Source organism: Polypterus senegalus, chromosome 11 (genome assembly GCF_016835505.1).
Source record: "Polypterus senegalus isolate Bchr_013 chromosome 11, ASM1683550v1, whole genome shotgun sequence".
Taxonomy (NCBI): domain Eukaryota; kingdom Metazoa; phylum Chordata; class Cladistia; order Polypteriformes; family Polypteridae; genus Polypterus; species Polypterus senegalus.
Window position 1 is genome coordinate 121126327 of NC_053164.1, and position 24200 is coordinate 121150526.

Genomic DNA, 24200 nt, shown 5'->3' on the forward strand with positions numbered 1-24200 from the left:
GTGTTAAATGTTGTTTTGAACAAATGATTATTTGCTCATGTTTGCTATAGATATTATTATTGTATTTAAATACATGTTCATTTATATCCATATTAACCATTCTGACAGCTTATAACAGTTTAAGACTAGTTAGATATTTGACATACAACTATATTCTCTGTGTAGCATACAGCGAAACCCCACCACACTTCAGCAATATGAGGTGGAGTGGGCATGCCACTGTGCCTGACATCATTTTTGCTGCATGGCCCACCAGCCCAGCATGGACTCATCTCTCTATATATAAAATCCAATGTCTGTCTATCTGACTCTCCACTTTTCATGACAGAACTGCTTAACGGATTTAGATCAGGTTTTTTTCTATAGTTTGATTGAACCTTCCAGTTAATTTTGCGACTTCTGTCAACGCGCTAAGTATAATAGTTCACTTACAGTAGCAATTATTTTGTGCTAATCCAAGACAGAGGCTGTCTGCCGACAGGAAGGGGAATTGTGACATCAAAAGTGGGGAGCTCTGCAGGGCCCTCCTCACTCACGCGCCAGCTTCCGGTCTAATTGGTCTACCTCTGGCCATGTGTTGAAGTGAACTTTGCCTCCGATATGTTAGCGACACCTGTATGTTTATTGATTTTTTAAGTTTGTCCTGTTTCAGTACTACGTAAATGCTCATTTAGACAAGCCAGATTCATTTTGGAACAAAGTGCTTTGGACTGATGAGACAAAAATTGAGTTATTTAGTCATAACAAAAAGTGCTTTGCATGGCGGAAGAAGAACACCACATTCCAAGAAAAACACCTGCTGCCTACTGTCAAATTTGGTGGAGGTTCCATCATGCTGTGGGGCTGTGTGGCTAGTTCAGGGACTGGGGCCCTTGTTAAAGTCGTGAGTCAGATGAATTCAACCCAATATCAAAAAATCTTTCAGGATAATGTTCAAACATCAGTCAAAGTTGAAGTTACGCAGGGGTTGGATATTCCAACAAGATAATGACCCAAAACACAGTTCGAAATCTACAAAGAGGGAGAAGTACAATGTTCTGGAATGGCCGCCACAGTCCCCTTTCGACTATCATCGAAAATCTATGGGATGATTTGAAGCAGGCTGTCCATGCTTGGAAGCCATCAAATTTAACTGAACTGGAGAGATTTTGTATGGAAGAATGGTCAAAAATACCTCCATCCAGAATCCAGACACTCATCAAAGGCTATAGGAGGCGTCTAGAGGCTGTTATATTTGCACAAATTTATGCACCTGTCTAATTTTGTTATGATGCATATTGCATATTTTCTGTTAATCCAATAAACTTAATTTCACTGCTGAAATACTACTGTTTCCATAAGGCATGTCATATATTAAAAGGAAGTTGCTACTTTGAAAGCTCAGCCAGTGATAAACAAAAATCCAAAGAATTAAGAGGGGTTCCCAAACTTTTTCATATGACTGTACAACACAGTCAAACATAAGATGGGCGGTGAAAAAACAGGACTACATTATCATTTGATTAGGGAGGTGGAGATGGGGTATGCCAGTAATGACCCACTAAAAAGCACTAGGGTGTCCAATTCTTGTATATTCTGTCTGTTGGGGACTCCTTTACTGAGCTGAGCAAATTTTTAAACTTACCAAGGCATGCTGGCGCTCCTGACTGGCATTGTACCCAGGGGTTGAAGTGAGCTGGTACACCATGTTGGCACTTCACTACTTCTACTTTGCAAACTGGAGTACAGCCCCACATAACAGTCTGACTTCCAAAGTGATACCCCCATTCTCGTGAAAACTGCATATATTTCATTGTATTTCATCATCAAGGACCCATTTTTTCTTGAACAAAGACAGTCATGGAACCCAGCTAAAAATGCAGAACATTCCTATATTTACACATTGTGGAGGACTGCCGGCTTCCCATGCCGGTCCGCACCCCCAGGCTGCCAGGAGGAGCTCTCCCGACAGCAGGATCGTGCCCCGAGTTCCAGCAGGGCCTTATGGACTATGTAGTGTTTTTACACAGCCCTGCTGGATACCTTGGGGACCACCAGGAGTCACTGTAGGGGGGCTCATGGGCTCTTGTGTGCCCTATAACCCGGGAGTACGTCACGGTCATGTGACAGGAAGGAACGACGTGCTCCCGGGTTGAAGAAAAGGACTGTTTGCCCTGACCTGGATGGAATAAGGAACTGTGGACTGTTGGGACAGGAACACCTCCGGGTCAGGGGCTATAAAAGGACGGGGCCTCAGTCCAGACACTGAGCTGTGCTGGGTGGGAGAGGAGCAAAGTGTCTGGGCGAGGAGGAGAGAGAATATTGTTTATTTGTTGTATTTCATAGTGTATGAGTAGTGTGGAAGGTGCTTTGTGCACGGTGGAAAAGAATAAAAAGTCTTGGACTTTTACCCGGTGTCTGGAGTCATACCTGAGGGTTTAAGGGAGTACTAGCGCCCCCTACTGCCACAACATATAATGCATAAAGTCTTACCCCATATAATGAGCAATCAATTAAACAATTCTTTTGCTTTTTTACTATTCTATCACCATTACCTCATCTAATACATTACATCATCTGACTCTTAGAATGCATAATATGCCAAACTTTATTATTCCATCCCATCAACAAGCGCCACAAGTATTTTCTGACTCCTGTTGACTCTCTCATTTATCTGAACACTGCCTTACTAATAGGGATGTTTTGAGGATTGTCCTATTGATCTTAGCATCACTTTATAGGAAGGGTGTTTGGGCTTTCCTACTAGTTTATCCTTACTTTCTAGAGAGGGTGTTTGTTACTCATTTACCTCATTGTAACATTGGAAATTCATGTGGCTGGTTACTCTAAGGTGAGGAAGAACTCACATGCTCAAACTTTAAGCTATGTTTAGTTAACCCTTGTGGTTGATAGGGGGTGCTCTTGCTCCCTTGGTCCCCTGTCCACCACTCCAGACACCAGGTAAAAGTCCTCAAGTTGACTTTATTACTCTTCCACAGTGAACAAAGCACACTCTCCACCACAATACTCATATAAATCACAATAATACACAATAAACAATCCTCCAGCTCCCAGACGCGTTGCCACCCTTCCACCCAGCTCAGCTCACCATCTGGGAGCTCCCACAATCCTTTTATATTCCCTGACCCGGAAGTGTTCTCAATCCCCAATCCATGTGATCCTCAATCACTTCCGGGTCAGGTAAAAGTTCTTTTCTTCACCCTGGAAGCCTGTTGTTCTTCCTATGACAAACGTCCGGGTCATAGGGCACAAATGAGTCCCCTAATGATAACCCTAACCCTGAGGTATCCAGCAAGGCTGAGAATAAAAACTACAGCGTCCATGATTCCCTGCTGGTCTTCGGGGCACCTCCATACTGCAGGGAGGGCTCCATCTGGCGGCCTGGGGGTATTGGCCGGGATGACAAGCCGGCCACATCTCACACCCTTGAGTTACCTTCAGTTTGTTTCCTTATGTTTTAATAATTTATTGTTACAACTTCATTTAAGTATATACTGTAATAATTTGTAATGATTCTATATGGTAAATATAAATTCCATTTATCCCCCTTTGGGACTTCTTAAACTCCCAATTAAACTGTAAGTCTAGTTTTCTATTTTAATTTCTAATCTGTGTATAAAGTGTATACTAAACATGTTCCCCATTTGGGGCTACAAAGTAAATTAAGGCCATCACATAATTTAATAAAAGTAAATAAAATCAATAACATTTAACATGGAAATCTGCAAATTCTGAAAAGAAGTATTTGTGACGAAACAAAAGAATCAAAGTCTAAAAAAAAAAAAGAGTAAACTACTTTTACCTATACACTCTGCTCTCACTCACATTGCTGAGTGGTACAAACAAACACTTAACAGCCCCAGATGACGCAACTCCCAATCACTGGTGTGAGCTTCAAGCTAGGAGCATGACTGCATAACATACACAGCCACAGAGAGAACATACAAACTACATAGAAAACATGAAAGCTTGAACCTACAAGCTTAAAACTTTAAAACTTCACTTCCAATTGCTGGGCAGCAGAGCTAATCACTGTGTCTCTATGTCATCCTTTACATTATCTAACCACTCATGTAAAGCATTTAAAATAATATCCATAACATATATATGCACCTTCACATTTAGAACCCATTTAAAAAATCAGATGACTCACACGCATGCCATCAGCATTTTATTCTTGAAAGAAATCCCGTTTTGTATTTTGCAATTATCAAAAGAACATTTTTCCTTAAGACTTTAGCAGAGTCTGAAGGAAAGATGTTTTGCATGTTTACAAACATTTTTATAAATCTAAATGAAGACATTGTTATTTAACCAAATTTTAACTTGTATTGTAACCTAAATTAACTCAGAGCTCTGGAAATTTATATCAAATATTTCTAAATTTGTGTGCACAAAATATTTTCAATAATTGCTTGGACATTGTTTAATACAAGTACATTTTTGACAAAGAAATCCCATTCACTCTTCATGTCTTAGGCATAGAACAGCATTTTCAGACACATGGAGCATTCTTTCAACATGTCATGTTATGCAACAACAAAGACAGTATTTTACAGTGTGATGGGCAGCCACAGCCATTACCTGGCAAGGATGCCAACAGAATGGAAGGACCGGGGGAGAGAGCATCTGTGAGGCAATACCTCTCCAGGGACACTAGACGGCAGCCCTCCATGGATTCCCGCAGGGCAAGCTGGGAGCTGGAGTTTTGTACAGCCCTGCTAGGTTCTGTGTGGGCCGACAGAGGGGGCTATAGAGCCCTATAGTGGACTACCACCACACCTGGGAGTGATTCAGGGTAATACTGATAAGCAGAGACGGGTAGAGTAGCCAAAAATTGTACTCAAGTAAGAGCAGCGTTACTTCAAAATAATATTACAAAAAATATTAAAAAGTAGAAGTAAAAAGTAGTCATCCAAAAAATTACTCAAATAAGAGTGAAAAGACTACTCAAGTACTGTTTGATCATAATAAATGATTTATTTTTTAGAAATGTTGCAATAAGACAGACAAAAATGTGCAAATTCTGCTATTTCCAAATAATAAAATAAAAAATGAGTAAAAATAAATAACATTTATTAAATAAAGATGCACAAATAACACATAGTTCTAGATCTGTTTTTCACAACAAAGCTTTTGAAGCCAATACCTACAGTAGTTAACATGTATGTTTGAACAGTTCAAACTACTTACAGTGACAAGATATACTGTACACTGACAGTATAATACTGCATATTCACTTGCCCTCCAAACACAGCTGATAGAAAATAACATTAGAACAAGGCAGCTTGTGCACGTACAAGAAGTCTCACTTTAACTTGACTGATTGTATCTGTGCATATTTGGTTAAAACGTGCTTGTTCTTCACTTGGTGAAGTGATGCTTAAGGTTCAGCAGGAGCTGGCTCTCATTTTTCATGTATAAGCGGAACCGTGGATTGTGAGTAACTTGGTTTGTGAGTGTTTTGCAAGACGAGCTAAAATTTTTAATACATTTTTACTTGATTTACGAGCGAGGTCTTGCAATATCTGATCGTCACGTGATCACAACTGAGCTGATTCTCTCTCTCGCTGTGGGATTGTGGGCAATCGTCAGTCGGCATGCCTCACTCACATAGACAACTTTCTCACGAGCGTATACTGTTTACTACAGCATTGTGACCGTGTGTGTGCTGTGACGTGTGAGTCCCCGTCTTGCGCCTCAAAACACGAAGCTGAGTCTCAATACTTTAGCAACACCATCTTTATTCAGCTTGAAACAGGAACAGTGTGGTTATTTATTGTAGCGGGATCTGCCACTCTACTATACACAAACATAGCAGTCAGGCAGGGTCATGCCCAGGTTAGTGGCCAAGTAATACTGTGTCGTGTGCATTTATAATGTTCCTTGTTCCTTGTATCACTCATCAACGGCAGGTGCTTATAGCATGATGCGATCTTTTCGGTTTCGCTTTTATGGAGAACTGCTACAGTGCTGGGTGCCTGCGGTTGCTTCAGGGTGCTCTTCTGCATGTCGTTCCGTTGGGTGAAATCCCACAACAGTTTAAAAAACTCACTCACACCAGCCATGATTCTTTTCAAAGGTAAAGTGCAGGTTAATTTGTTTTATGTATTGTTACTTTATATTTTGTATTAATCATTTTTATACTGTATGATTACTTTTGGATTGTGGAACAAATCATCTGAGTTTCCATTATTTCTTATAGGGAAATTTGTTTTGATATACGAGTGCTTTGGATTGCAAGCACAATTCCGAAACAAATTATGCTTGCAAATCGAGGTTTCACTTGTATTCTTTCTTTCCCTGTTCACTGTCTGTGAGGAGTTTGTGCCGCTATGTCGCCACAGTTTGTGAGTGGTCATGTGACTGCATGGCTGCGTCTGATTTGTGAAACGGAGCCATGTGATTATTGTTGCTACGTTTGATTGGTGAAACAGAGTCTTGTGATTATTATTGCTATGTCTGATTGGTGAAACTGTCATGCTGTAGATCCTCTGGCGGCTTCTCTCTGGCAAAACATAGCGTATATAATGGAAAATAAGTATCAATTCGAGTATTGCCCAATGTAACAGAGTAAGAGTAGCGTTTCTTCTTCACAAATGTACTCAACTAAAAGGATAAAGTATGGTGTAGTAAAACTACATTTAAGAAGTACAATTTTTTAAAAAAGTTACTCAAGTAAATGTAATGGAGTAAATGTAACTCGTTACTACCCACCTCTGCTGATAAGCCACCTGGAACACTCCCAGGACCTGAATAAAAAGAGCCGCCTCACTCCATTCGGGGGGCCAGAGTCAGGAGGAGGTGGACAATGCTTGCCTGAGAGGGAGTGGAGGTGGAAGGATGGAACAAAAAAGAAAGAAAAGAAAAGGACTGAGATTTATACTGTGCTTAGCTACTGTGCTGTGGGAGAGAGATAACGCTACCCAGCTGTAAATAAACCATGTGTGTTGAACTGAAACTTGTGTCTGCCTGTCTGTGGCAGGTTAGTGCTGCTGTACGTGCCCTGGTGGTCCACAACACCTTTCATTCTTTTCAAACCTCTTTTCGATTTCTCTTACTCTCTCGCCGAACTGTTTCACAAAGGTGTCTCATAATTAATTCATTTCATTAGTTAATTTCTAAACATCCTGCTTAATTCTGCTGGTGGTTTCCTGTTCAAGAAAATTCAAACCGAGCCAGTGACGATAAAGAAGAATCTTCCATAGAATTTTCACCTGCTCTCACCTGCTCTCCACTCAGTCCAGTGGAACTACCTAGTGTAATTCACCAAGTCAGCTTTCCGCCTCAGCCATGTTTGGATCTATTCCACAGTAATCGGCTGAAAATCATCTTATAACTATGAACTGATGACCCAGGTAACCTGCTGAAACAGTATTAAGCAGTATTTTTGCAAATTAATTGTTTAATTGATTGCTCACTCCATGGACTGAAACATTTATACATGATCTGTGTAAATAAAGAAATGTTCTGCATACTTATCTGGGAACCGTGACTGCCTTTTTTGAAGACAGAGGAATGTTTTTTCCACAACAAGAGTGACCAACAATCCACAGGGAACAAACCCACTTCTGAATTTGTATGTATTTTATACCACATAGCAAGGAGTAAGAAGTCAACAGAATATGGAGTACTGTGTGTACACAAGGATGGAAGTTGCTAAACATGTTACCTTTGTGTTTCGCAGAATTTTGATCATTCACCTTTGCTTCTGCACTGCAAAAAATAAAAATCTGAGCAAGTGTGATTTTCTTATATTTAGATTAAAAATCTTAAGTTTTATTTTACGATTAAATTGACTTACCAAATATCTGGGGCCTCATGTATAAACGGTGCGTACGCACAGAAACGTTGCGTAAGAACTTTTCCACGTTCAAATCGCGATGTATAAAACCTACATTTGCCGTAAATTCACGCACTTTTCCACGGTACCTCATACCTTGTCGTACGCAAGTTCTCCGCTCGGTTTTGCAGACTGGCGGCACCCAGCGTCAAAGCAGTGCTACTGTTCCTGTGTGGTTACACCTTATTTTCCTGACGCGGCTTTATAAATACACCGAAACTAACCGCATATTGTTTATTAGTGTAATGCATCTGATTGTAATTAACTTGTAACAATATAATGGTAGAGGGAACAGCCATAGTATTCCAAATACCATAACTGCTTTAGCGTTGTTACTCTCACTTCTTCTTCTTCTTCTTTCAGCTCCTCTTGTTAGGAGTTGCCACAGCGGATCATCTTTTTCAATATTTCTCTCACTGCACCACTCAGAGTATTTATATCACTGTATCTGAGTGTGAATCACAGCAGCAGCTGATCGGAAAGGGAATTATCGGTATACAGCTTCAAGGAGACGCTGTCTCAGCCACTGCAAAATGTTTTAAAGTCTTTCCTGTACGGAACTCGCGGTTCAGAAACAGAAACGATATCATTTATAAGGTGAAATTCAGCAAAATATGTTTATTAAATTATACAGATAATTTCATTTAAATAATTTATACTCTTCACTGGGAGTGTCGTTAAGGATAGAATAATTAAACATGTACTACGAAGATATTTCAATGTTCTTTAAACGATTTGAAGAATCGGCGCTAAGCTTACAGATGGCTTAACGTCTATTACAGAGCTGATTGTATGGCGATCGGTTACTTGGGGAAAGAAAAGCACTGACTGCAGTGGCGGCTACGCCAATATATATTGAATATAAAACAGAAAGAGAAAATAACAACACAGCTAAAAACACAGCGACAAATTTCGGCAAAAGTTAAATGCTTGTGTCATGAGCACGAGGTGGCTATGCACTGTCCGCAACGGACGTTGTGCATAAGCTACCTTACTGACGGGCGGCGAAGGAGCCACCGATTCTTCCTCTGCCCAGTGCCACCACAAGCCTAGAGCCGCCCCTGATTGTACTGCTGCAATAAATTATTTCATCGAAGTGAAACATGTTTAATAACGTGCTTTAACTCCTATCATCATGAAAATGATATCACGTATACATCTCAGTATTTTAGTTATTCAGAGAACTGTAATATTACGAATGTAATTGATTTTGTGTCCAGTTGGAGGAAGAGAGTCGGTTTAAAAAGCAAGTAGTGATTCACACACATAGAGCACATAGAAGATCAAATACAAAACAAAGCATTTAACGTGCTACTTTAATTACGATGTGATTTGAGAAACTGGTTAATTAAACGATTTTAAGATGAAGTTTATGCTGTTCTACTTTAATGACAAAATAAATTACCTGATTAAAGTGGAAATGTCGAGATTGAAGTTGACATTTCGTGCTTTTTCCTCACTGTGTGCCTTTTTTCTCTGTACCCTAATAAGCTTTCACATGAAACTCAGACAGTGGGCTTACAACTCGGCTTTTCACGGCGACTTTGATATGTGACTTCTTTTTTTATTTCCGGCACTGTGCGATTTGTGAATGTGAGCTTTCAAGTTTCTCCAACACGCTATGTCACTCGATCAACTTCCTTTTGTTGATTATACCACGGTTTATTTGAACAAATAGTATGTTTTCATTTGCCTCCACTTGGTATTCGCTGAAATTCTTATATTTTCCCCCGTGCTTTTCCCATTGTCTTTTCACAGAAGGCTGCGCTTAAGGGGGATTTATATTGATTTGCATATTCAAATAGGCGTAATTCTGGGAAGATTTGGGGCGTCACATAATGGAGTGCCGGCGTTAGTTGTCACGCTGATCGGATTTATGTAGCGGAAGAACGTGGAAGTTGGAGTACGCACAGATACCTGCATCTGGATTTTTCTGTGCACATTTCGGCTTTTGTGCTTACGCCATGTTATAGTGCGAGTTCTACGCACAGCGTTATACATGAGGCCCCTGGTGATTAAGATTGGTTTGCTTGTTTAAAGAAAATCTGTCTTGTGCCATCGTAACAAGAAACAAAACTATAGAAAAGGAAATTCTGAAATTAAAACAAGTGTGATTCATTTGATGAAGATACTTTAAAGTATATGAACTCAAGCAAGACAAAAATTCCCATTTTAAGAATTAGACTTCAAAATGTTTATTTAAGAATAATTAATAGGTCAAAGATTTGTTTATAATAAAACAATGTATTTTATAAAACTGTTGATGATTTATTAAACATTCATAAAATAAGACAGAACCATACAACCTACATACACTGTAAATTTTCAATTCAGCAATAACACAAATGTAACCTTCACACCTAACCCAAAACCTTTTTCTTTAAATGTAGTCCAACATTTGGAAATTAATGTATCCCAGTAGTCATTACATAGTCATTACAAAGGAAATGATATCCCCATGGTAATATTTAAGGGCAATGTAAAAAACCTTTGATATTGACTGTGTAGTATGGAGTAAAATCTATAAGATTTTCAGCATTCACTATTTCATTGGCCTTGGTCAGACCTTGGACACTGACTTCATATGCTAAATATTCTGTATTTAGGCACAGACCATTGTAGGGCTGGTACTCAAAGCAATAAAATGAAGAGTTCACTACAAAGATAAGTCCAAATTCAGGAAGATAATTTGGTGACAATAAAATATTATTATGGTAGAGTTGTTCCCATTTAAAACAAGCCATTTAACTGAAACAACATGTTGTACAGTGCTGTCAATGTCAAGAAATTCTATCAGATAAATGCCAAGATACTGCATCTTTGAACCTCTGTGAATGGACCTAACTTTTTCTCTTCGGCAAATATGGCAGGCTGTGAACCATCGACATTTTGGCAACTTTCAAATAGTTTATTCTTTTTCACCAGTAACTTGCACACATTTCTGAAGGTCAACTTAGAAGAACACTGTTTAAAAGAAACAGTGCTTTGATTTAAGTTGCGTGTACATATGATGCGCTGCTGCACCTAAAAACTTAATCTTCATTGTAATTTGAATGAAGTAATGTTGCGCAGGTGTTAAATTACTATCTAAAAAAATATATTTATATTGTTTCAAGTGCTGCTCAATTAATGATTGCAGTCTGCATATGGTTTGAAGTGAAACGAGAGGTGGAAGAAATATTTGGGTAATTTCAAGCAACAGCAGAATACATTAAATATGTTTACTTCATTTAATAATATTTAACAGAAAGGGCACAATCTTTAAAAATATGAGCATTTGTCTAGATGACTGCTTAAGCTTGTTGTCATTTGCTGCTAATGTACTGACAATAATTAGGTGAGGTCTATCTCATGTGTCTTCTAGCGAAAATTCAATTTTCCCTGAAAGAATAAAACATTTCAAAAGATATTTTATTTTATTAACACCTTCAAGTATATAATGCATAATGTCTTGTGGTGTTTGCTGTATAAGATCAAAAAGGGGAAATCAACAAGTTTCCATCTTCTGTTGATGCCATAAGTTGTTCTAAGATTATTTTCAAGAAAATTGTAGAGGCCTCCTCTATTTCAAGACACTGACGCATATGCGTTTCAAGGGTCCTTCTAATAAAACTGTGTTTGTTAAAATCCTTTTCATGTCTTCAAATGTACACTTGCAGTGTCTACATTTACTGTATGCAAACCCATCTGTTTCTTTAAATCCAGAAAGTTCATGCTGAGCTAATGTGTCTCCACACACAGCTATTAATGTACCAAAAATCTCAAGCTCCCCATTGCACTTTGAATCTTTACACCATGATGTAACTCATTTAAGTGTTTTGAGATCCTTTCCAAAAACTTTCAACCACCACAATCAGAAAGGTCACTATCTTTAGCTATGGCAAGAAGTCTAATTGCAGCCAATTTAGTTAGATATTTGCAATCAATGTTATCCAATGTATAGTTAAACCATAAAAAGTTTGTTTCTGTAAGCATGAGACCCAAGGAGATACAACTCGGTTTATGAACAAAAAGTTCGCCAAACTTTTGCCTTGGTTCATAACCACACACTCGGTATACGAACAAGCCAGTTTCCCTTTCGGTTTGTGCGCGCCGATGATTTCCGCATGTGTTGCATTGTTCTCGGTCAGACATGTGTGCTTTCACTGTAAACTCTTTGTGCTCTATACCATTTTCCTTATGGTTCGAACGCGCCGATTACTGTATTTAAGCACGTGTTGAGCCGCTCCCTGTTCATTGTTCTCAGTCAGACGTGCGTGCTTTACCTGTGATCTCTTTGTGCTCTACAGTATTTCGTGTGTTTTTGCAGTTTGCATGGCTTCTAAGCACTGTAACATCCTCTCCACCCAGTTCCTCCTCACTTCATGCCAGAACTCGACTCATGCAAGGTTAGTTTTCTTGGTAGTTTATGATTAGTTTTTGTATTACAGATTTTTTAAATGTTCATTTTTCGGTTAATAGCGTGAATTGTTGCAATGTTACTTTTCTTGGTTGTTTATTAATCCATTCATCCATCCTCTTCCACTTATCCGGGGTCGGGTCGCGGGGGCAGCAGCTTAAGCAGAGAGGACCAGACTTCCCTCTCCCCGGCCACTTCTTCCAGCTCTTCCAGGAGAATCCCAAGGCGTTCCCAGGCCAGCCGGGAGACATAGTCCCTCCAGCGTGTCCTGGGTCTTCCCCGGGGCCTCCTCCCGGTTGGACGTGCCCTGGAACTCCTCACCAGGGAGACGTCCAGGAGGCATCCTGATCAGATGCCCAAGCCACCTCATCTGACTCCTCTCGATGCAGAGGAGTAGTGGCTCTACTCTGAGCCCCTCCCGGATGACTGAGCTTCTCACCCTATCTTTAAGGGAAAGCCCAGACACCCTGTGGAGGAAACTCATTTCAGCAGCTTGTATTCGCAATCTCGTTCTTTTGGTCACTACCCATAGCTAATGACCATAGGTGAGGGTAGGAACGTAGATCGACTGGTAAATTGAGAGTTTTGCCTTACAGCTCAGCTCTTTTTTCACCACGACAGACCGATGCAGATCTCATTGACAGATGAGACAAATGCACTTCGATTGTGACATTGTGAGAGAAAAAAATCCTCTTCCGATTCCAAATCCAGCCCATACCCTCCCCAAACAATTTAAAAAAAAAATTCCTTCTTTAGTTGATATAAACTGGAAGGCTAACTAGATCACAGCTGAAGTTTTGCAGTATGTGTAGCTGGAATGTTAAATTTGGAATGTAATTGTTCATAGGATGCAAAGACGTTGTCAATATAAAGATCTCTAAGCAAGTTAATTCCAAATTTTTTCGAGATATTAAAAACTGCATATGTTTGTGAAGGTTTAAAGAGGTGGTTCTCTTGCAGAGGTGCCACAGATAGAAGCTTCTCCGTCTTAAAATGCTTTCTACACTGGTTCCAGATTTTAAGTGAGTGGAGCACAATTGGGTTATTTGTATATTGCCAATAATGTGTGTTTATTGGAGCACAGAGCAAGGAATACAAAGAAGTACTGCAGGATTTTACTTCTATTGCGGTCCAAGCCTGAGTATGTTCTTCTATTTGTGTCCAGGTTCTTATCGCCTGTATATTTGCTGCCCAGTAATAAAACTGGAAGTTAGGTGGAGCCATGCTGTTTTCTGCCTTTTGTCTTTGTTGGGTCGCTCTTTTGATGCGTGGATGTTTTGAATTCCAAATAAATGAGGTTATTGTTGAATCTAATTGCTTAAAAATGATTTATTAATGTATATTGGAATGTTTTGAAATAAAAAAGGAGCTTAGGAAGAATATTCATCTTAACAGTGTTAATTCTTTCAGCTAGTGTGAGATGAAGGGTTGACCATCTATACAAGTCTTGTTTAATTTTTTCCATGCAGACGGTGAAATTTTGTTGATGAGCTTTATGTTTACTTGTGATGTTTACCCTAGATATTTAAACTGTTCTGCAATGATAAAAGGTAGGGTATCTAATCTAATATTATATGCTTGAGAATTCACTGGAAAGAGTACACTTTTATTCAGATTAATTCTGAGACCAGAGATCTTTTGAAATTCTGTGAGTGCTGCTAAGACTGCAGGCACAGAATTTTCTGGGTCCGATATATACAGTACCATATCATCTGCATATAATGAGATTTTCTGTTCCAGTCCTTCTCTGCTAATCCCCTTTATCTGATCAGTATTTCGACAATGTATTGCCAGTGGTTCAATGGCAATGCAAACAACAGCGGTGACAAGGGCATCCTTGTCTAGTGCCACGTTCTAGTTTAAAGTAGTCTGAGCAAATGTTGATGCAAACTGAAGCTTCTGGGTTAGTATACAGTAATTTAATCCATGCACAAATGTTGGGCCAAACCCAAACTTCTCCAATGTAGTAAAAGGTATTTCCATTCAATCATGTCAATGCTTTTCTGCATCCAATGATAATAATATTTCTGGGGTGTTTGATTTAGTTGGTGAGTATATTACATTAAACAGGCGTCAAGATTTGAAGATAAGTGTCGGCCCCTAATAAATCCAGTTTGGTCTTGTGATATTACGAGGGAGCACTTTCTCCATCCTTCTAGCTATGATTTTAGAGAGTATTTTAACGTCGTTATTCAGAAGTGAAATTGGTCTGTATGATGCACATTGTAATAAGTCCTTATTTTGTTTTGGAAAACAGTGATTAGTGCTTGGGAAAGGTTTGTGGAAGAGATTGGTTATCTCTGGCTTCTGTAAATGTTACTAATAGGAGGGGGGCTAGCTGAGCGGAGAATTTCTTGTAAAACTCTGCAGGGTAGCCATCAGGGCCTGCTGCTTTCCACCTTGGAGTGACTTTATAGCATCTAGTAATTCTGATAATGCAGAGGTTTATCAAGTTCCTCCACACTAAAAGCGTCTATTTGTGGTATCTGTAATGTATCCAGAAATGCATTAGATTGTGTATTGTCTTCTTTAAACTCAGTAGTATATAGGGATTTATAGTAGTCTCTGAAAGTGTGCATTATATTTTTGTGTTCGATGATTTTATCTCCGTTATGTTAGTGATTACGAGATTGCGTTGCACTTCTTGCTTGTGAATTTGTGGAGCTAAAAGCGTATTAGCTTTCTCTCCATGTTCATAATAATGATGTCTGGATTTGTAAATTAGTTGTTCAGTTTCTTTAGTTGTCAAGAGGTTTAATTCTGAATGTAGAGCCTGCCTCCTCTATGTAGAGTCTCGCTTGGTAGTCTGGCATGTTCTTCATCTATTTTAGTAATTTACTTTTTATCTCTGCTACTTTCTTGGCTTCGGATTTATTTCTGTGGGAAAGATATGAGATAATCTGTCCTCTTAAGAAGGCCTTAAGAGTTTCCCAGAGTATTCCTGCAGAGATCTCAGGGGATGTATTTGTCTCTAGAAAGAATTTGATTTGTTTGGATATAAATTCAGTACAATTCTCGTCAGCTAATAGAAGCGGTTGAGCGCCATCTGCGGGTGAGTGTATGGGGCTTAGTAATTTCAGCTCCAAGATCATAGGTGCATGGTCAGAAATAACAATAGCATCGTATTTACAAGATTTAATCTTAGGCAAGAAGTTATTGTCTATAAAGAAGTAATCAATCCTTGAGTAGCAATGATGTACTGGTGAGTAGAAAGAATATGTTCTTGAATTTGGGTTTAAAAACCTCCAGGGATCTGATAAGTTGTGATCAGTTATAAACTTTGTAATTATCTTTGCGGTGTTAGATGCCGTTCCCCCTGTGGAGGAAGTCCTATCTAAAAGTGGATTTAGAACACAATTAAAGTCCCCAGCCATTATAACTTTATGAGTGTTCAGATTGGGAATGGATGCAAATAAATTTTGTATAAATTCCTTATCATCAACATTAGGTGCATAAACATTTATCAAAATCATTTTACAGTTAGATAAGTCTCCCATGACCATTACATATCTCCCTTCAGGATCCAATACTACATCTGATGCTACAAATGGTACTGTTCTATGTATGAGAATTCCCACACCTCTAGTTTTCTTTGTAAAACTAGAATGGAACATTTGGCCAGTCCAGTCTTTTGCAGCCGGAACTGATCCTTGCTTAGTAAGTGGGTTTCCTGTAAAAATACTATTTTAGCATTTAGACCTGTTAGGTGAGAGTACTTTCTTTCTCTTTAATTGTGATTCAGGCCTTTAACATTCCATGCTTACGAAGTTAACTGTCCCATCATGGAGACACTGATTCTGAGTTTTTGATGTCATTTTATAGTCTTAACTGGAAGTGAGACAGTTTAGGTCTTAATTTCCTATTTCCCCAAGACTTGTTACCATGCATCTTATTATTACGTTGGTAGTTATAATTATAAAGATTTATAGGATAGATTAGGTATAGATCAAGCCTGCTCTCTTTCTCTTCCCCCTTAACCCCCACCCTCCCTTTTTGTCTCCCCAAGTGAGGCTAAAACCCACTTCACACAGTCCCAGTCCTCTGACATACCCAGAGACAGAGCACGTCCAAAGCAAAACAAGCCCCAATGCAGAGGCTTTAGGGTTAAAAGATAGAGATATCTATTATCAATCTAGTCTTTAAAAAAGAAAAAAAAAAGAATTTTGCACTTAAAATATATATATAGTCTTCAGCAATTTTAGTGCATTACGATGATACACCCAGATAATAACCTGCGTGTCAGTTGCTTATAGTTGTATAGAGTGAGAAGTCAAGCAAAATTACACCTTTTATAAATACTATATTGTTATTTGGAACACATGCATTTCATGTGTGTTCTATGTCTACAATGATCTATGTAAACACATCGTTAAAACAGAAACTTTTTCATGTTTTGTAATAATTGACAAATTGTAGACATGAAGTTTATAATGTGTGAAGCCTCAAGTCCAAATATCAAATAAACACTTTCACAAAAGGTACAAATATAACAGAACCAGTGCGCTTCTATTCAAGAATATAACTACAGAGAAAGAACCTGAAATAGGGTGAGACATTGACATCCCTTTGATATGACTGCTTCTGTGGTGCAATGGTATCAACTGTTGACTGGTAATCAAACCTTCAAGGGTTCGAGTCCATTTTGAGAAGTGAGCTGCTCCTATTCTTCGTATTTTAGAATAAAAACATACATTTGATTTCAGTCTGTGAAAGCTGGTGTAAATTTATGATACTTGTAAAGGTTAGCTTTGTTTTTTTTTTTAATTTAGTTTTATCCTGTCAGTCGCATTCACGATCCCACCCTCCCCCCATCTGACACTGCTGTTTTCACATAAAGATGCGCTATAACAGAACGACGTTTCTACATCAGAGAAAGAATTCATGTCGCACTCTTGCCATCGCTGTACTTTGTATATGTACATGGGAAGCTCTACAGTCTACTTGTGACTTTACACTGTAGTAAGTAAGTAAATAAATAAAGGTAAATAAGTAAATAACATTCGATCTGGCTCTTATATACAAAGTACAGTGACGGCAGCTTCAATCTGCAGCTATAGCCTCTTCAGTACACAAGCGACTCTCCACGCTAATGTTTAGATCTGGACGGTGCATGTGCCCAAAAAAAAAGTCTGCATTCTCATACCATTGCTCATGTAAACTAAAGTGTCAGCAGGCACTTTTTGTGGCATTACACATGTATTTTTTGAGCATGCCTGTACATTGGCAAAATTCCTGGTGGCTCATTGGAGAGGTCTGGAATTACTTCTAGGTGTGGTAGAAACCCAAAGTAGGGCTCTGCAGCTTCCACAGCTCCCCCTGGTGGCATCCACAGAACCCAACAGGGCTGTACAGACAAAAAGTAATTCTCACACAGCCTTGTTGGAATCCGAGGCAGTGTTGCAACTCAGAGAGGCTGCCAGATAGCATTTCGGGGGAGATAGTGCTCTTCAAAAGCCATCTCCCTATGTCCTTCCTTTAAAGAGGTGTCACCTGGAAGGACCAGGAGGTGGTCTATACGTCCCCTGGGCCACAAGGGGGCAACCGCCCTGGATTTTGAGGAGACCACGGAGCGCCCTGAGCATCATGGAGCCTGGGAGATCGACACCTGGGAAGGTGGAGGAAGGACCTTCGAGGGACGCCCGGAGTGCTTCTGGGTGCAAGGGCAGCACTTCCGCCACACCAGGAAGTGCTGCCGGAAGAGTGTCATCAGGCACCTGGAGCACATAAAATAAAAATAATAAAAGGGGCCACCTCACTCCAATCCGGGAGCTAGAGTCGGGAGTGGGAGCTGGACGAAGCTCCGGTGAGGAGAGGAAAGGTGGCCCACGGACACTGAGAGAGAAGTCTGTGAGGAAGGTGATTGGTGCTGGGAGCACTGTGTGCTATGCGGACTTTATTCAATAAACGTGTGTTTTTGGTAAAGTGCTGGTGTTAGTAAAATGGTAGTCGGACCCGGGCTCACAATTTATATATATATATATACTGTATATATATAGTTTGAAATTCTAGCAAAAGTAAACACCATAATTCGACTTTATATTAAAAGCAGCTTTTCAGGACAGAATGTATAAAATTTTTTTTAGTAAATACTTACAATAAAAAAGTATCTATATTCGTAATTAAGCATTCTAAAATGTTGTCTAATAAAAAAAAATAGAAAACATGGCAGAATTACATAATTCTGTATTTTAAACCTAAAAACTTTGACTCATTTGTTTAAACCTTCTCCTGATGGTTTCCATAAATCATAAAAGAGAGGCATATTTGGGGTCATTTTTAATGATGAACTCTGAATATAACTAAGAGCTCTGGACAATATATTACATCCTTGGATTTGTTAATATTAAACATTAAAATGTATTTACACATAGTTAAATTACTAAACGTCACACCTCTTTGTCCTTATTTCATGTGTTAAAGTGAGTTCAGTAGTCTTTTATTTGAATCTGTTATTAATTATGATAAAGTAAACTTAATGGATGCCTTAAATATTTACATTGTTACACACACTGACAAACTCACTAAATGTTTTCTATCCCTGACTGATTCTGTGAGCTGCCCTCCATAATGTAAAAAGTTCTATACACACTCGTAATCATATTTTACATTTAATTATCATTCACCTAGTTGGTTTTCAGAATGAATTATTATATCTATATTGCCAATTAACCTATTATAAATTATTGTTTCATTTAGTTTGATATTACTCTTCTTTTGCACATAATTGAACGATGTAAAACAAGAACCATGAGACATTTAAGCAATAATTGTATTTTACATTTATTTATCATAATAAATACTGTCAACCTTACCTTTTAATATGATAATATAATTGAGCTGTCAGACTACAATGAGTTTTATATGAAACATGCATTACGCAAAGCTGCTCCTCTCCAAAAAAGATAAACAAGGTCAAAAAATGTTCAGCCTAGTTTAAGGAGTGCACATTCCTACATACATTAGAGCTTAAATGGAAATCAGCATTATTTCAAATTAATCAGCTGCCATTGACTTAAAATATTTATACTGTTACACATGCATGATAAGGAGCCCCAGGAAGGCTTGGATAAGCCAAGTAGTACCACCTTCAGGCAACAGAATGTGCTGTCCCTAATGGTATCTCATATTCTTTCTGCAGCACAGAACTGTTGCTTGAAGATGACACCTAATCTCACCCCTACAAGGCATTCTAAGTGCAACACTTCCAGGCCCAGGCTGATAATCACCAGAGGTTGAATGGAGAAAGGCATCTTTTTAACCCAAATCAGCAGATGAGACAGAGGTTCTGAAGCCTGATGTCATAAGAAGCACTGTAAAGCTTTTGTTTTTGTTTTGTTTGATAGTTTAATTTTTCTTATTTCTGCCATTAAACAGGGTTGTGGCCAGTTTGCCACCCCAGCTATTTGCACCCTTTTCCGACAAATTACTTGACAGCATATTTACTAATACTATCTACAAGGTCTACTCTAAGTACTTTTCCAGATTACTAAATAAAAATATTAGCAAACCCTTGAATTTTGTTAAGAACATGAGCTAACTTGACAAGTATAAATTCTAAAATAACTGATATAATTCCACTTAATATCTTTATTTACTTTAATAATAAAGTAGCTCACATGACGATTATAGATTGACCACATCAACTAGTAATGTATCATATCAGTTTCCCTTATGCACCGGCTGCATTAGTACATTTAAAAATGGTGACCAAATAGAGATCTTCTATTAAATTTCCAAAATATAAATTACTACATGTCCCTGTACACCCCGAATCTGCTGCAAAACTCACTTGCAGTAGTTTCACAACCAGTATTACACAATATTACCAACATTTCTAAATGGCAGTGTACCCTATTCCTTTAAAGAAAGAATTCTTAGAAATCTAATTTAGATCATAATGTTTTTTAGAATTATAGAACAATTTTAGATATGCCTTTTCCTCTTAAGTATTAGAGAAACCTATAGCCATACAACTTGAATCTCATCTTAAAAATATAGCTTTTATGAGAAGTTTCAGTCTGTTATTCCTTTAGTCATAGCAGAGAAACCATTATACTTAATATTGTAAATTATATTCCTTTCAGCTGTCATGCAGGAAATGCCACTCTTTTTATGCTCTTTTAGTTATTTGCAGCTTCTGATATAACTGGCAACAGCATCCAAGTACACAGTCTTGAGAATTTTGTTGTCCAATTAGACACTGCTCCTAGTTGGTATGTTTCACCATTACATGATAATTTTCAATGTGCAGATATCTGAAGAGAATACTCCCATATTCCTGTTTGTTGAGAGTTACCATATTTCTTGTGCTAAAAAAGAAGACGCAAAAATATAAATGACTGTCATGCATGTGTGTGTCTGGTGACCACCTTCCTGAGTCTAATGAGTTAAGCAGTACCTCAAGACAAGAGACAGTGCTGATGCTAACATTATCTTCTTCTTCCTCTACAGTCAAGAAAAAAATGCCTTAGAGGGATGACTGACCCTACCCCACTGCCCAAGGAAACTCTGCCCCTTCTGGTCTCCACTATAGCAAGCCATCCGTTCCCAGAAAGTGGCATCAGAGGTTGTACTGACTACGGCAGATAGCAGAACTCCTACTAGCCATTGCAACATTTGCCATTAAAGATAATACGTTATTATTATTATCTTTATCTTATCTTTTGTGTTGATATTAAACGGGGATAGCAGGCTGCTACCCCTACCTTTCCTTACTTCTCTGACTTGTCTGCCTGACTGGTCACCTCTTACATTCTGTGTAAGGGCAGGGCTGAGCATTTGTAATTACTTCCTTAAACTCTTTTAGTAGGTGCTAGCTCTATGAAGAGTAAGGTAATACTAAATACTCAACTCAAAATCTGAATTTCAAGTTAGCTAACACGTTTACCCTAAAGTAATAATTTTTCTGGGCATTCTGATACTGCCTTCTCTAATTTATAGTGTAGAATACTGTAGGGTTTCAGACAGAATTGACAAGCGTCATGCTATATGGGCAGGCAAATATTGTATTGAACTAATTTCATCCAGTGTGAATTTGCATGCTTGCATGTTAAAGGTGACCATAACTACTGTGTGTTTTGTGCTCATGATCCCTCATTCATGGCAGCTTAAAACCTATTAACTCAAGAGACATTTAGAAACAAGATAGAGCATACACACTATAATTTTTTTTGTCATAAGGACAGTGAGTTATATAGTTACTATGAAAAAAGGGTAAATTGCTGAAAAGGCACAAATAGCATACTTAATATCCAAGTGCTAAAAGCCTTACATAACTTGCAACAGCCTTGTTTATCCAGCTGCCACTGTAAAGTTATACATGATGACCAGTTTCTAACCAGCTTGAAAAAACAATTCTCCTTTCCGTGACCTTGTTAGATGTCACACTGATAGCCTAACACAAAATATTAAAGGTCAGTTGAATAAGTCTTGCATGGTGAAAAACTTGTGCTCCAATTAGAGTGATCAACTGATAGAAATGGATCCACTGAGCTACAGTGAACCCTCGTTTATCACGGTTAATCCGTTCCAGACTCTACCGTGATAAATGAACTTTCGCAAAGTAGGATTCTTTATTTATAAATCAAATATTTTCGCAGTTAGAGTATAGAAAACCTGTTTATGACCTTCTAAATAAGTTTTTTTAGCATTATTAGAGCCCTCTACACATGAACTAACACCCTTTAGTCACCATTACACTCGTATTACCCAATATATTAGACAAAAAAAGAGTAAATAAGAGATATTAGACGTTACAAATATATTATTACTAGGCTCACCCGCCTATTAAGGCGACCGACTTTTATCCTCAATTTGTATGCGCTCCATGTGTACATCAGGCATGTAAGTGTAGGGAATGAGAACATCAAAGTGCCCATTCATAACATCTCCCGAAAACCTACGTTTTTATCCCCTCGAGTGCCTGTCCAAAGTCGTACAATGTCAGCCCGAATCTGTACCGCTAAAGATGGAGTTTCATGCACTAAATAAGCTATAGGATGAGAATAAGCAAGCACCATCTCCCCTGATATTTGCTACGTGGTGAGGCATTTGTACTCCATCAACATTAATTATTTCCAGAGACATAATTTTGTCTATTTTTCCAGCGCATCGCACACAAAAGCAAGAGAACGATGGGAGCACAAGAACTCTGCTCACATTGCGTCGCTTCGTACCTCAAGCCGCAAGTAGTAAGTCTGTGATAAGCGGAATACCGCTACGCTTTGCACTCATGAGACGGAAAGACAATCCTGACCGCTTTTATATAGTAGATTATTGTACTGTACATTTAATTACACACACACACACAGTTCTTACATACAACCACTAACCTATGAAGGCACGACCTCAGTAGGAGAGTCTTCAGGTGGTGCGGTATCTTCATCAGGTGGGTTGTTGTCTTCTTCCACTGAAGGAGTACTAGGAGTAAGCAGTGGGTGTCTGGGTGCGCGGCTGAAGAACATCTTGATAGGCAGTTGCTGGCGCTGTCTTTTCATATGCGTGAGGAGGCTTTTGTAGGGTATTGCCATCTTTGATCATATCCAAGAGTTTCACCTTCTCCTGGATAGTAAGCATCTTCCTCCGGGGCTTAGTTTTATTGTCAGAAGGCTTAGAAAAAGCACCACGTTTAGGAGCCATCGTGGGGCTTAGATAAAAGTTCTCAGAAAGCGCATGCATAGTGACGTAAGCGTGTATGAGAAAAAAATCGCAATAGAGTGAAGCCGCGAAAGTGATGATAGCGTGATATAGCGAGGGATCACTGTACTAGTATCTGCGAGATACTGCTTTGATAAATTTTGAGTAAATATGTGTCAAAATAAATAACCTTTAATTTTTGTGGCAAGGGGGTTAACAAAGTTTGAGAACTGCTTTTCAAAGGCATACACTGTGATCTCAAGATGCAGACCTCTTCAAAATCATATAGGACAGGCTACATTGATCTTTCTTGAATATTAAAAAGAAACCAATGTCACAGGCATTTCATTCTTTGCATGTTTTTACCTACTAAGTACTTGGAACTGCCTATTGTGCCATAAATAATAACTTGTTCCTCCTGTATTTTATATGTACAGTTTATTGCATCAGTTCCTGCCAGTCTGCCATTTTTTAACAACATCTGACCACTAGATGTCACTGTAATTCAGTGTTAAAAATGTTTTTCTAAATCAATTATTTAATTGGTTTCAGTCTTTCAAAAATCCCATTTATGTATGGAATGTATAGTTTGAATATACTGCATTTTTAACATTTGTTAATTTGTTTTTAGTCTTTCAAAAATCTCATTTATGTATGGAAGAGAGCTTAATAGGAGGTTCAAACATTGACTTGAAAATATATTTTTCAATATATTGCACATTTGCAATTTACTCTTTTATCATTTTATTTTTTCATTCTGTTTATATCACACTTTTTTCACATAATTACTAGTGTATTGGGCTCATAACTGGAAATGCACTTATTCAGAATACATTCATTTGGAAGTGTTTTTGATATTGAATAAGACTCTGAAAAAAAATCTACATGGACAATGTGCAAACTCCATATACATAGTGCCCAGGGTGAGACTGCAATCAAGGACTCAGAAACTACGAGACAGCAGTCAGAGCGACTGTGACATTTTGTTTCACATTAAATGTAAAAGTACGCACTTTTAAACGCTTGAGCAGTTTGGCCATGTAAGCCTCTTCCAATATCCCATCTTCTTTAATTACCATGCTTAATTTGCTGTCTGTGAATTTTAAATGAGATTATTGTATGTACAAACTAGTCCTAGGAAAGGTAACACATTAATTTTTGAGATTAATGTGGCCTGTGTAACGTGTTAAAAAAATATTGTTGCATTCAGGGCTGGCAATGAGGCAAACACCTCAAGCAGTGTTTTGGTCAAGATGGCATTTTCATGTCATTTTATTTTTTTTTAATATTATGAAACAATAATATGGTAATGATAAGGCCCAA